The sequence below is a fragment of the Schistocerca piceifrons genome, chromosome X, assembly GCF_021461385.2.
Source record: "Schistocerca piceifrons isolate TAMUIC-IGC-003096 chromosome X, iqSchPice1.1, whole genome shotgun sequence".
Classification (NCBI taxonomy): Eukaryota; Metazoa; Arthropoda; class Insecta; order Orthoptera; family Acrididae; genus Schistocerca; species Schistocerca piceifrons.
The window spans coordinates 103165230-103181470 of NC_060149.1; positions in this window are offsets into that span (position 1 = coordinate 103165230).

The window sequence follows — 16241 nt, forward strand, 5'->3', positions numbered from 1 at the left end:
AATAGTGAATGCAGCTCAGGGTAGAGACATGTGGGTCAAGTTAACTTTCTCGTATTTTCTTTAAAGGCTATGATGAGTCAGTCAGGTTGGTTAAGATGCAACAATTTATCATTTCCAATCAGATATCCACAGATAGTGAGGGTACTGGGTATGGATCTTATATGTTAATCATAGAAGAGTGCAGTCTCAAACTTCTACAGTTGAAAGAAGAGTGCTGGGTGGGATGCTGTTGTGAGGACCTAGTTACACTTGAGAGCACCAAGGAAACATCATTGACAATAACACATTTATTTGGTGGTAATACAGGATTGTTTTTGAAAGCACTACACCACAGCTAGGCTGGAGGGACAGTACTTTGTCAGCAGCAGAAGGCCAGTGGGTGTTCGACTCATAACACCACCAGTGCAGTGAAGCATCGGGTGGTGGCTATTATGTCACAGGACAGCCTTCCTTATCACAATCTGCTTTGTCATTAGATAAGATTGTATCTCCCAGCTTCCAAGATGTCATTATGCCTTGCTTGCACACTTGGGCACTCGGTCATTCCTCTGTGGTGTAGTGGAACCCACGTTTGTCACAACTTGCTCAGCATTTCCCCCTAGCTGGCAGTGTACTGGTCATGGACACAGGTGGTTTGGCTTCCAGTAGCTGTCAAGGTAGGACTTGGACAAATTTTTAGTATCTGCTGGAGATAATATCCTGGGACATAGCAGTCAGATGGTAATTTGGAAAAGTGACCCTCTGTAGGTGGTTGAGGTGTATGATGGGCATACAGATTGATGTAAAGCCATCACTGAGATGTAAGTAACATCAAGAAAGTAGTATTGTTGGGAAAATGACTGAATGAGCTGGATATTGGATCAGATTTCATCATTCTCATTTTACTACCATTTATTTTCCTCATTCTTCTTCCCTTTGTTGAATTCTTCTGAAAATCCTCCTCGTTCCTTCATTGTAAATATACTTTGATTTCCTTGTTTTTCTTTTTATCATTTATGATCATCTGATCTCTCATTTTGTGGTACGGCCTTATGACTTCTACTTTATAGCTCGGTCTTACGTCTGCTGTACCCATCTTTTCTTGCTGCTATCCTTTCTGTACATCTCTGAGGTGTTAAAACTTCTGTCAAACTAATCTGAAACAACAGTGACACACACTTATATAGATTGTATAATGTCTTGCACAGATTCTACAGACATGACATATCATGTAATGGAATATACACTACAAATGATGATGTTCTGGAGTAATTTTGATTGTGGGATGTTGGTAATTTCTAGAAAGGTCCAGCATTCAAATAAACAAAATAGATATTTAATTACATAATTTTGTGTTTATTGTTGATACTTAAAGGTAGTCACATTAGCTACAAAAGGTCTATTGGGCTGCTCTTGACACACTGTGATTACTTTCTTTACCTTGTTTTAGGAAATTGAAGTTGAAGGTCTTTGTGGTCTTGACTCATAGGGAGTGGGACAAACTTGGTGGTAACATGGTGCATTCCAAGATGCTTTGTCAGGATTTCATGACATGATCCAATTGAAATGTTACATTCTTCTGTAAAGTTGTCGGCAGTCATTCCTTGATTGGCACATACAGTTCCGTTGATGTTCCTGACATGAGTGTCCCCAAAGCATGTCATGAACAAGGGTCATCTTTAACTTCCATCCAGCCACTTTTGATCTGCCTCAACTACTTGTGACACTGACTATGGCTTAAGCACTCATAACTGTAGGCTTTCTGCATCATTTGGTGTGCCTCTGTAAAGGTTTTCGTGAGTTTCACACTAAATTTAATGCAGATACATTGATCCTCCCCCCCCCCCCCCCCCCCCCCCCCCATGAACCATGGACCTTGCCGTTGCTGGGGAGGCTTCCATGCCTCAGCGATACAGATAGCCGTACCGTAGGTGCAACCACAACGGAGGGGTATCTGTTGAGAGGCCAGACAAACGTGTGGTTCCTGAAGAGGGGCAGCAGCCTTTTCAGTAGTTGCAAGGGCAACAGTCTGGATGATTGACTGATCTGGCCTTGTAACAATAACCAAAATGGCCTTGCTGTGCTGGTACTGCGAACGGCTGAAAGCAAGGGGAAACTACAGCCGTAATTTTTCCCGAGGACATGCAGCTTTACTGTATGATTAAATGATGATGGCGTCCTCTTGGGTAAAATATTCCGGAGGTAAAATAGTCCCCCATTCGGATCTCCGGGCGGGGACTACTCAGGAGGATGTCGTTATCAGGAGAAAGAAAACTGGCGTTCTACGGATCGGAGCGTGGAATGTCAGATCCCTTAATCGGCCAGGTAGGTTAGAAAATTTAAAAAGGGAAATGGATAGGTTGAAGTTAGGTATAGTGGGAATTAGTGAAGTTCGGTGGCAGGAGGAACAAGACTTCTGGTCAGGTGACTACAGGGTTATAAACACAAAATCAAATAGGGGTAATGCAGGAGTAGGTTTAATAATGAATAGGAAAATAGGAATGCGGGTAAGCTACTATGAACAGCATAGTGAACGCATTATTGTGGCCAAGATAGATACGAAGCCCACACCTACTACAGTAGTGCAAGTTTATATGCCAACTAGCTCTGCAGATGACGAAGAAATTGAAGAAATGTGTGATGAAATAAAAGAAATTATTCAGATTGTGAAGGGAGACGAAAATTTAATAGTGATAGGTGACTGGAATTCGAGTGTAGGAAAAGGGAGAGAAGAAAACATAGTAGGTGAATATGGATTGGGGGACAGAAATGAAAGAGGAAGCCGCCTGGTAGAATTTTGCACAGAGCACAACATAATCATAACTAACACTTGGTTTAAGAATCGTGAAGGAAGGTTGTATACATGGAAGAACCCTGGAGATACTAAAAGGTATCAGATAGATTATATAATGGTAAGACAGAGATTTAGGAACCAGGTTCTAAATTGTAAGACATTTCCAGGGGCAGATGTGGACTCTGACCACAATCTATTGGTTATGACCTGTAGATTAAAACTGAAGAAACTGCAAAAAGGTGGGAATTTAAGGAGATGGGACCTGGATAAACTAAAAGAACCAGAGGTTGTACAGAGATTCAGGGAGAGCATAAGGGAGCAATTGACAGGAATGGGGGAAATAAATACAGTAGAAGAAGAATGGGTAGCTTTGAGGGATGAAGTAGTGAAGGCAGCAGAGGGTCAAGTAGGTAAAAAGACGAGGGCTAGTAGAAATCCTTGGGTAACAGAAGAAATATTGAATTTAATTGATGAAAGGAGAAAATATAAAAATGCAGTAAGTGAAACAGGCAAAAAGGAATACAAACGTCTCAAAAATGAGATCGACAGGAAGTGCAAAATGGCTAAGCAGGGATGGCTAGAGGACAAATGTAAGGATGTAGAGGCCTATCTCACTAGGGGTAAGATAGATACCGCCTACAGGAAAATTAAAGAGACCTTTGGAGATAAGAGAACCACTTGTATGAATATCAAGAGGTCAGATGGAAACCCAGCTCTAAGCAAAGAAGGGAAAGCAGAAAGGTGGAAGGAGTATATAGAGGGTCTATACAAGGGCGATGTACTTGAGGACAATATTATGGAAATGGAAGAGGATGTAGATGAAGATGAAATGGGAGATACGATACTGCGTGAAGAGTTTGACAGAGCACTGAAAGACCTGAGTCGAAACAAGGCCCCCGGAGTAGACAATATTCCATTGGAACTACTGACGGCCGTGGGAGAGCCAGTCCTGACAAAACTCTACCATCTGGTGAGCAAGATGTATGAAACAGGCGAAATACCCTCAGACTTCAAGAAGAATATAATAATTCCAATCCCAAAGAAAGCAGGTGTTGACAGATGTGAAAATTACCGAACTATCAGCTTAATAAGTCACAGCTGCAAAATACTAACGCGAATTCTTTACAAACGAATGAAAAAACTAGTAGAAGCCAACCTCGGGGAAGATCAGTTTGGATTCCGTAGAAACACTGGAACACGTGAGGCAATACTGACCTTACGACTTATCTTAGAAGAAAGATTAAGGAAAGGCAAACCTACGTTTCTAGCATTTGTAGACTTAGAGAAAGCTTTTGACAATGTTGACTGGAATACTCTCTTTCAAATTCTGAAGGTGGCAGGGGTAAAATACAGGGAGCGAAAGGCTATTTACAATTTGTACAGAAACCAGATGGCAGTTATAAGAGTCGAGGGACATGAAAGGGAAGCCGTGGTTGGGAAGGGAGTAAGACAGGGTTGTAGCCTGTCCCCGATGTTGTTCAATCTGTATATTGAGCAAGCAGTAAAGGAAACAAAAGAAAAATTCGGAGAAGAAATAAAAACTTTGAGGTTCGCCGATGACATTGTAATTCTGTCAGAGACAGCAAAGGACTTGGAAGAGCAGTTGAATGGAATGGACAGTGTCTTGAAAGGAGGATATAATATGAACATCAACAAAAGCAAAACAAGGATAATGGAATGTAGTCTAATTAAGTCGGGTGATGCTGAGGGAATTAGATTAGGAAATGAGGCACTTTAAGTAGTAAAGGAGTTTTGCTATTTGGGGAGCAAAATAACTGATGATGGTCGAAGTAGAGAGGATATAAAATGTAGGCTGGCAATGGCAAGGAAAGCATTTCTGAAGAAGAGAAATTTGTTAACATCCAGTATTGATTTAAGTGTCAGGAAGTCATTTCTGAAAGTATTCGTATGGAGTGTAGCCATGTATGGAAGTGAAACATGGACGATAAATAGTTTGGACAAGAAGAGAATAGAAGCTTTCGAAATGTGGTGCTACAGAAGAATGCTGAAGATTAGATGGGTAGATCACATAACTAATGAGGAAGTATTGAATAGGATTGGGGAGAAGAGAAGTTTGTGGCACAACTTGACCAGAAGAAGGGATCGGTTGGTAGGACATGTTCTGAGGCATCAAGGGATCACCAATTTAGTATTGGAGGGCAGCGTGGAGGGTAAAAATCGTAGGGGGAGACCAAGAGATGAATACACTAAGCAGATTCAGAAGGATGTAGGTTGCAGTAGGTACTGGGAGATGAAAAAGCTTGCACAGGATAGAGTAGCATGGAGAGCTGCATCAAACCAGTCTCAGGACCGAAGACCACAACAACAACAACATTGATCCTCTAACTCTGTCATCTCCTAATTTGCAAACTGTGTGACATACTGTTCTGTTAAGTATGGCAGTGAACAATAACTGATGGACATACAACAATGAAACTTCCAGAAGTTATACATGAAAGACAGGTATGTGCAGGAATGCCAACCACATTTCTCTCCAACACACCACTGGTGCAAATTTACGAATGTTGCAGAATTTTTTGAACAGGCAACGTATTTTGGGAGACATGTTTTATCAGATAGAAATCAATTATTTTCTTCTCTGAAATAATCACCCATACATATTTTTGAACATTCACTTACTCCTGGTTTCTCATTTTCATCTTGGTACATTGTTGTGAAATATTCCAAACTGTTTCCTAAGGGAAGACATAGCAAAACTGTAACTTCTATCTGTATAATGCAAAAGGAAAATCTAGCTCACTTACCTCATTCGTTTTGTGTTTACCACAAATTTTGTTTGATGTACATCTTTAGATCTGAAACTGGGAAAAAGAATGAAAGAGTGCACTACTGCTAAAATTCTACAAGTATACAACCAGTGATGTTATTAAATATGCAGGAATATACAGCCAAAGAGTACCCACAAAAAAAAAAAAAAAAACAAAAACAAAAAAAAAGAAGCTAGTCATTCTAGTGGTGCAACGTATAGTTCGTCCAGTACTGGGAGAGATACTACAAGGAAAGTTACATGGTCAACTGCATGGCAATATGTGCACATGTCCATGCCCCCATAGATGGGAGAAAAGCATTCATAATCTGTGAAAAGATTAAAGAAATTATAAACTAATTAAAATAAAGACTGATAGTACATGGATTAAGTATATGATATAGACACATTGGAATTATTACACAATTAGGATAAAAATGTATAATGTATGTGGAAACGGGAAATTGTCACAAAACTGCACTGCATACACTAAGCTGAGCATTGCTGCCAAGTACTCTCTATGCATTCTTAAGACAACATATATGACAAACAAGTTGCTCTCAAGAAGTTGGAATGAGTGGTAATTCAGATATCTGTAATATAAGAGACCATCACCATAAACGTGTAAGTAACTATCACAGGAACATTCATTTTGGTCATTCTAAATCTTGTTTACATCATTTATTTTGGTGGTAGATGTGTCTAATTTCTCCAGTACTGGTACTTGTTGACTCTTTATTTAAAATTTCAATATTACTGTTTATGACCTTATTCTATGGTTATCTGTTTACAAAAGAAAAAATGTAGTGAGTAACCCAGACAGTGTTTTTACATTATTCAAAACTGTTTCAACCTTTCATTCCTCTCTAGATGAATGACCTACTAGATTTAGGACTAACAGACGACTTTCAGTACACAATTTTGTCCACACTTTTAGAAACATTGTTGGACTTAACATTCTGTATTGTAAATATTCAGTGAACTAATTATCTAAAATATTTTTTCTTATAAAGTAGTCTTTATAAAAATTTTTCCTGATATGTAAGTATTCCACTACATCACTTTGTGCTGCATTTAAAAGAAAGATTGTGGTTATTGTCCTAAAATTAGTTAAATGTGTTTTCCAGGTTCTGTGTGCTGAATATTGTATTGCACATGAAATGCAGCAGTTGAGGAAATCTGTAATCAACAAACTACCACAGACAAGGAAGCAATAAAAATGTATATGGATACATGGTTTTTCATACACTTAGCAAATGTTCTGAAATGTTAATCAATAGTAAATGTTGTGGAAAATATTATATTTACCAATCAAAGTTGATTCACATCTAAGTATTGTTGCTGAGTTCAGTTTAACCTTTCATCCCATAACTATATTTTCAGTGCATTCATCTCTCTACATTTGCTTCTGTATCAGTAATCTGTGAATAATCTTAAAACTCCTTTATTTAGAACCAAAGTAAATATTACAGGATGCTTTTCAAGACATTACATATTCCAGATGTAACCAATATAATTGTCCTATCCGTGTAGAAATATAAAAGTGAACAAATTCTATGGATTATACTTTTACTGTGACTATTCATGGAATGTAATTTTATGAAGTGGTTTTCACTTAAACTAGATTACCTAGTCTGCACTCTGTTGTTAACATTATATTTCTGAATGTATGATTTTGTAAAGAAATTTTCACTTTAACTGCTTGATTAACTTTTGTATTTATAACAGAAGTCTTAATGGAATTTTTCACTCAGCAATGTGAAGGAAATAAATCAGTATATGTAAGTTATACAAATGTAAATAATTGCCATTGGTTTTTACTGTTCAGTCCAAGTGGAAAACCTAACAAATATAATGCTGATATTTTTTCTAAGAAATAAGTTAAAAAGAAATATTAAATTTTAGGACAGTGCAATTGAAAATGGTAAATAATGTAAACTTGAAAGGCATTAGAGTGATAGTTAGTTATTTAAATGTTCAATGGATCATAACTGAAAATTCTTGCAGTGATGGATGATGAGTCAGTTCAACAATTATACTACACTTTCATAGTACAAATGACTGAAGATGGAAGATCGCTTATGTGTAACAGAACAACAGTTTGAAACTTCTTCCTTTATAACAGGCATTTCTTATCATGTCAAGCTGCTCTGTGCATTGGCCTTTGCAGTCTGCGAATCTGAATTCTCAGTCAGGGAAGCACAGTTGGATTTCATATTGTAGGCATGTTAATTAAAAAAAAAATGAGTACATGGCAGTAGAATTCAGGGGCAGTTTATCCCCATTACTTTTATAATGCTGATGATGTCAAATGTCATAGGTTCGTGAGTAGTGCATTATGATGTGAGATTTGTTCAAAGTATTTTCATTGAGGGGATGCAGCAAGGAAGCCATGGGCTTTCTAGCGAGATCCTCTACTGGAAATACAGAATTTTTAGCAGAAATGAGTTGATAGAGGAGCAGGAGCATAAGATAAGTAATCTTAAGGTGCATTTACAAAACACAAAGGAGGAACTAGATAGGATGGGAAGGGTGAAGGGCACTGGGGAATGGCAACTGTCAGTTGGTAAGAAGGCAGCTAGGAGGAGGAGATATTCCAACAGTTGTACTTTGCTTCTAACCAATAGATTTTTACCAACTGTCAGTGTTTGGCAAAGAGGAGCCTCTTCTAGCGATAGCTGTAGGAAACATGCAGCAGTCCTCAGCAGTTAGGGAGCCTAAGCCTGTTGCAAATTTTAACAGAAAGAAGAAGGTTCTGCTGGTAGGTAGTTCACATGGCAGAGTTGTGGGCCAGCAATTACAGGAAGAGTTGGGGAGTGAGTGCCAGGTCACCAGCATTGTGAAGCCTAATGCAGGGCTGGCTCAGGTGATGGTTAACGTAGGGGAGTTATGTAGGAATTTTATGACAGACCATCAGGTAGTGACTGTGGATGAAGCTGGGAATAGTCTTGATAGGCAGGGGAGTGATATAGGTGGTGACCTGGTAAAGGTAGCTACTCAAACTGGCGGCAGTAGTGGGCACTTTGTGCATCTGTTTCAGCGTCATGATAGGCCTCATCTTAATGCTGCTGTTAGGCATGTTAACATGGGTTTGTGGAAGGCACTGATGGTGGAAGGCATGCTCTGCACCTCAATAGGTATGGGAAGGGAAGACTGGCAAATCTCAAAGTGACAGTGTAGTGAGCAGTGGAGGGATCACTCATGGAAAGATTCATGTAGTAGTTGGTGTTCAAGTTGCTTCTTTTTTTGCATGAACTCAGCTGATAGATATTCCTCCTTAAAGGAAGGTCCTCTACCAAAGGAATCACCTTCAAAGGAGGTTAGGTGTCCATTTAATGAAGGAATATGCTTATTTCATCAAAATATAAGAGGTATTAGAAATAAAGTTGGTGAACTGCTTATTGATGTCGACTCAGACAATATTGGTCTATCAGAGCACCACTTAAATAATTTGACAATTCAGGGGCTTGCTGGCTGGTTTTCAAGAAGTTCTTTGTGGAGTGGGGGAGTGGCCATGTTAGTGAAAACAGTATTTCCTTTGTGTCCGTAGACATATCATGGCACTGCACTGAACGGGTATTTGAATGCTGTGCAGGGGCAGTTGAATTTAATGAAAGTTAACTTCTAATTGTTGTTATTTATAGGTCCCCTAACTCTGATTTCAGAGCATTTCTGCTCAAGCTAAAGACGCTTCTTGGTTCATGTTATAGAAAGTACCAAACATTAATTGTATGTGGTGACTTCAATATTAATTTTATATGTCATTTTGCAAGAAAAAGTAGGTTGGAAGAGCTCCTAAATTCATATGACCTGATCCAGACTGTGTTTTTCCAACCAAGGTGCAGAGTAACAGTAGCACAATCTTAGACAATATTTTTATTCATTTTTCATTACTAGATGGGCATTCCGTTAGTACAAGGGTGAATGGAATTTCAGATTTTAATACTACAGGTTTTTTGTACTCAAACAAGTGCTATATATAATTACAAACTATGTAGAAAATCCAATCCATCAGCAATAGTTTTCTAAACCTCATTAAGGAACAAGAGTGGCAGGATTATTTATAGTCCCAATAACACAGATGACCAATATAATGCTTTCCTTAACACATTTTTCATGTTATTTGGAAGATGCTTTCTATTAGAACAATCTAAACAGGACACTAGCAGTAAACGGCAGCCTGGGTGCCTGACTAGTGGGGTAAGGATATCACATAGAAGTAGAACAAAGTGGGAATTATATCAGAATGTTAGAAGTAGCTACAGCAGCACATTACAAACAGTATTTAAGGTCCTTAAAAACTTATTTGGTTGGCAAAGAGTATGTGGTAAGCTAATAAAATAGCCAATTCACAGGATGAAATTAAAACCACAGGGTCAGTTGTAAAGGAAGTGTCTGACCAGGAGCACAAGGTCGATGATATAAAGTCAATTCATATTAAAAATATTTCTGTTACTGATAAGTCAGATATACGTACAGTATTTATAAAGCATTTTCTGAGCATTGCTGGTGAATTAAATAAAAAATTAGTTTCTGCAGGTAATTATATAACTCTCTCAGAAAATGCCTTTCCAAGACTGATGTCTGAAATACTACGACTCTCATGGAAGTGATGGAGTACGTAGCAGAATATTAAAGTACTGCGTTGTGCGTGGTAGCCCAGTGCTTAGCCATATTTGTAGTTTTTCCTTTAAGAATGATCAGCATCCTGAATGATTAAAGTACTAGGTAGTAAAGCCACATTATGAAAAGGGAGAAATGGATAATGTAGACAATTTTAGACATATTTCTATGCCATCAGTTTTTGCTAAAGTTAGTGGAAAGGCTCTGTATGTAAGGATAATTAATCATTCTATTTCACATAATTTGCTATCAAATGTACCGTTCAGTTTTAGAATTCAATTCGGTTTTACAGAGAGTACTCTACTGCATCGGCTCCTTACTTAGCTTGCATTTATCGCAAATCTCTTACCCAACATAAAGTCCTGAGCAACTGGAAAAAAGCACAGGTGATGCCTGTATATAAGAAGGGTAGAAGAAGGACGGATCCTCAAAATTACAGACCAATATCCTTAACATCGGTTTGTTGCAGGATTCCCAAACATATTCTCAGTTTGAATATAATGAATTTGTTTGAGACAGAGAAGTTGCTGTCCACGCATCAGCACGGCTTTAGAAAGCATCGCTCCTGCGAAACGCAACTCGCCTTTTTTTCACATGATATCTTGCGAACCATGGATGAAGGGTATCAGACATATGCCATATTCCTTGACTTCCATAAAGCGTTTGGCTCAGTGACCCACTGCAGACTCCTAACTAAGGTATGAGCATATGGGATTGGTTCCCAAGTATGTGAGTGGCTCGAAGAGTTCTTAAGTAATAGAACCCAGTATGTTGTCCTCAATGGTGAGTGTTCATCGGAGGTGAGGGTATCATCTGGAGTGCCCCAGGGAAGTGTGGTAGGTCCGCTGTTGTTTTCTATCTAAATAAATGATCTTTTGGATAGGGTGGATAGCAATGTGCGGCTGTTTGCTGATGATGCTGTGGTGTATGGGAAGGTGTCGTTGTTGAGTGACTGTAGGAGAATAGAAGATGACTTGGACAGGATTTGTGATTGGTGTAAAGAATGGCAGCTAACTTTAAATATAGATAAATGTAAATTAATGCGGATGAATAGGAAAAAGAATCCTGTAATGTTTGAATACTCCATTAGTAGTGTAGCGCTTGACACAGTCATGTCGGTTAAATATTTGGGCGTATTATTGCAGAACAATATGAAGTGGGACAAGCATGTAATGCCAGTTGTGGGGAAGGCGGATATTTGCCTTTGGTTCATTGGTAGAATTTTGGGGAGATGTGGTTCATCTGTAAAGGAGACTGCTTATAAAACTCTAATACGGCCTATTCTTGAGTACTGCTCGAGCGTTTGGGATCCCTATCAGGTCGGATTGAGGGAGGACATAGAATCAATTCAGACGCGGGCTGCTAGATTTGTTACTGGTAGGTGTGATCATCATGCGAGTGTTACAGAAATGCTTCAGGAACTTGCGTGGGAGTCTCTAGAGGAAAGGAGCTGTTCTTTTCACAAATCGCTACTAAGGAAATTTAGAGAACCAGCATATGAGGCTGACTGCAGTACAATTTTACTGCCGCCAACTTACATTTTGCGGAAAGACCACAAAGATAAGATAAGAGAGATTAGGGGTCGTACAGAGGCATATAGGCAGTCATTTTCCCTCGTTCTGTTTGGGAGTGGAACAGGGAGAGAAGATGCTAGTTGTGGTATGAGGTACCCTCCGCCACGCACCATATGGTGGATTGCGGAGTATGTATGAAGATGTAGATGTAGATGTAGAATTGGTTTAACATCTGAAAATGGTATATTCTTGTTTCTCTGTGACATACTGGATGGATTAAATAAATGGTTTCAAATGCTAGGCATCTTTTTTGATTTAACTAAAGTGTTTGATTGTGTTGATCACAAAATATTGTGGTGAGAATTGCTATGATGTGGGGTCTGAGTGGGGCACAGTTAAATGGGGGGTGCCCCCCGGGATTAGTGCTGGGGCCTCCTCTCCTTATTTATATAAATGATTTGCCCTCTAGTATTACAGGTGATTCTAAAATATTTCTGTTTACTGATGACACTGGCCTTGTAGTAAAGGATGTTGTATGCAACATTGGCACTGTTTCAAATAGGGCAGTTCAAGACATAAGTCCATGGCTTGTAGAAAATAAACTAATGCTAAATCACAGTAAGACTCAGTTCTTATAGTTTCTAACACACAAGTCAACAAAATCCGACATTTTAATTTTAAACAATGGGCATGTGTTGCTGTTATGGTCTTCCATCCAGAGACTGATTTGATGCAGCTCTCGATGTTTCTCTAGCCTGTGCAAGCTTCTTCATCTCCAAGTAACTACTGCAACCTACATCCTTCTGAATATGCTTAATTTATTCATCCCTCCATGAATTTTACCTCCACACTTCCCTCCAATACTAAATGGATGATCTCTTGATGCCTCACAATGTGTCCTACCAACTGATCCCTTCTTCAAGTCAAGTTGTGCCACGTTTTCCTTTTCTCTCCAATTCTATTCAGTACATCCTCATTAGTTACATAATCTACCCATCTAATCTTCAGCATTCTTCTGTAGCACCACATTTTGAAAGCTTCTATTCTCTTCTTATCTGAACTATTTTAATCATCCATGTTTCACTTCTATACATGGCCACACGCCATACAAATACTTGCAAAAAAGACATCCTGATACTTAAATCTATACTTGCTGTTAATAGATTTCTCTTCTTGAAAAATGCTTCCTGTGCCTTATATCCTTATATCCTTTCTACTTCAACCGCCATCAGTTATTTTGCTCCCCTGATACCAGAACTTGTCTACTTCTTTAAGTGTCTCATTTCCTAGTCTAATTCCCTCAGCATCACCTGATTTAATTCGACTACATTCCATTACCCTTGTTTTGCTTTTGTTGGTGTTCATCTTATATCCTCCTTTCAAGACACTCTCCATTCTGTTCAACTGTTCTTTCAAGTCCCTTGGTGTCTCTGCCAGAATTACAATCTCATCACAAAACCTCAATTTTTTTTTTCTCCGTGGATTTTGATTCCTAGTCCAAATTTTCTCTTGTTTTCTTTACTGCTTGCTCAGTATACAGATTGAATAACATTGGGGATAGGCTACCACCCTGTCTTACTCCCTTCCCAACCACTGCTTCCCTTTCATGCCCCTGGATTCTTATAAATGCCGTTTGATATCTGTACAAATTGTAAATAGTCTTTCTCTCCTTGTATTTGGTCCCTGCCACCTTTAGAATTTGAGAGAGTATTCCAGTCAACATTATCAAAAGCTTTCTTTAACTCTACAAATACTAGAAACATATATTTGTCTTTCTTTAATCTATCTTCTAAGATAAGTCTTGCTTGCTCAGTATACAGATTGAATAACATTGGGGATAGGCTACCACCCTGTCTTACTCCCTTCCCAACCACTGCTTCCCTTTCATGCCCCTGACTCTTATAAATGCTGTCTGATATCTGTACAAATTGTAAATAGTCTTTCTCTCTTCGTATTTGGTCCCTGCCACCTTCAGAATTTGAGAGAGTATTTCAGTCAACATTATCAAAAGCTTTCTTTAAGTCTACAAATACTAGAAACATATGTTTGTCTTTCTTCAATCTGTCTTAAGTTTAGGGTCAGTATTGCCTCGTGTGTTCCAACATTTCTATGGAATCCTAATTGAACCTCCCCGAGGTCAGCCTATACCAGTTTTTCCATTCGTCTGTAAAGAATTCATGTTAGTATTTTGCACCTGTGACTTATTAAGCTGATAGTTTGGTAATTTTCACACATGACAATGCCTGCTTTCTTTGAGATTGGAATTATTACGTTCTTCTTAAAGTCTGAGTGTATTTTGTCTGTCTCATACATCTTGCTCACCAAATGGAAGAGTCTTGTATCTGTTGGGTCTCCCAAGGCTATCAGTAGTTCTAATGGAATATTGTCTACTCCGGGGCCTTGTTTCAACTTAAGTCTTTTAGTGATCTATCAAATTCTTCATGCAGTATCATATCTCCCATTTCATCTTCATCTGTGTTCTCTTCCATTTCCATAATATTGCCCTCAAGTACATCATCCTCGTATAGACCCTCGATGTACTCCTTCCACCTCTCTGCTTTCACTTCTTTGCTTAGAACTGGTTTTCCATCTGAGCTCTCGATATTAATACAGGTGGTTCTCTTGTCTCCAAAAGTCTCTATGACTTCTCTGTAGGCAGTATCTGTCTTACCCCTTGTGATATATGCCTCTACATTCTTACATTTGTCCTCTAGCCATCCCTGTTTAGCCATTTGCACTTCCTGTTGATCTCAAGTTTGAGACGTTTGTACGAAGGTTGTTTTTTAAGTAAGGGCCGTCCGTGCGTATAGTCCCGTAGTTTGCGCGGACGCCACAACAAGCCACCGCGCCACTTGCCGTCATCCTTCGCGTTCACACTGATGTAAGTTGCAGCTGTGTAGCTGACGTGTATGCATCGCTGTGCTACTTTATAATGTTTACGATTATTGAATCGCCCGCCGCGTGTGAGATATGGTCAGTGATACATTTTTTGACTGCGAGAAGCTTATCAGCTGCAGAAATTCATCGTCAGTTAAGAGAAGTTTATGGCTTGAATGCAATGAGTGAAGGTAAAGTGCGTCAATGGGTTAGAGAGTTTAAAAATGGCCGTCAAAACGTCCATGATGAAGACGCTCAGGCCGGCCCTCTGTGATCACTGATGATTTGGTGGCTGCAGTCGAAACAAAGATTTGTGAGGACAGAAGATTCACAATTTCCACTCTTTCTTTGGAATTTCCACAAGTTTCAAGATCGGTTTTGTACAAAATTGTGTCTGAAAACCTAAACTTTAAGAAACTGTGTTCTCAGTGGGTACCCAGACTCCTCACAGAGGACCACAAAGGGAAGAGATCTGCCACTTCATTGGACTTTTTGATTCATTACGAGGAAGAAGGGGATGACATGTTGAGTCAAATTGTCACTGGAGATGAAACATGGGTATCCCATATCACTCCCAAATGGAAGCGACAATCGATGGAATGGCGACACACAACCTCACCCGTCAAGGTCAAAGCCAAACAGACGCTGTCAAAGCGCAAGATTATGGCAACTGTGTTCTGGGACTGGCGCGGTGTTTTGCTAGTGGACTTTATGCCATGAGGAACGACAATCAATTCAGATGCCCACTGTGCAACTCTAAAGATGCTCCGCAGAGCAATTCAAAACAAAAGGTGCGGCATGCTGAGAAAACGAGTTTTGCTCCTGCACGATAACGCTAGGCCTCACACCTCTCAAAAGACTCGGGATTTGATTGATTCTTTTGACTGGGAAGTTTTGGACCATGCACCATACAGCCCCGAACTTGCTCCTAGCGATTTTCACCTTTTCCGGTACTTGAAACACCATCTTGGCGGGCAGCGCTTCAGTGAGGACGATGAAGTGAAAGCGGCTGTGAACTCTTGGCTATCGGAGCAGGCGGCCGAATTCTTTGAAGAGGGAATTAAAAACTTTGTTGTACAGTATGACAAGTGCTTAAATAAACAAGGCAACTATGTAGAAAAATAAGTAAAAGAGTGTAGAATCAGAAAATAAAAGTTTTCTTACAAAAGTATTTGTATCTTTTTTTAAAAATAAAAACGGCCCTTACTTAAAAAACAACCCTCATATTCCTTTTCGCCTGCTTCATTTGTTGCATTTTTATATTTTCTCCTTTCATCAATTAAATTCAGTATCTCTTGTGCTACCCAAGGATTTCTACTAGCCCTCGTCTTTTTACTGACTTGATCCTCTTCTGCCTTCACTATTTCATCTCTCAAAGCTACCCATTCATCTTCTACTGTATTTCTTTCCGCGTTCTTGTCATTCGATCCCTAATGTTCTCTCTGAAACTGTCTACAACCTCTGGTTATTTCAGTTTATCCAGGTCACATCTCCTTAAATTCCCATCTTTTTGCAGTTTCTTCAGTTTCAATCGACAGTTCATAACCAATAAATTATGGTCAGAGTCCACATCCGCCCCTGGAAATGTCTTATAGTTTAAAACCTAGTTCCTAAATCTCTGTCTTACCATTGTGGGCATATGATTAGTGAAACTGAACAGTTCAAATTCCTAGATGTTCAAATAGAT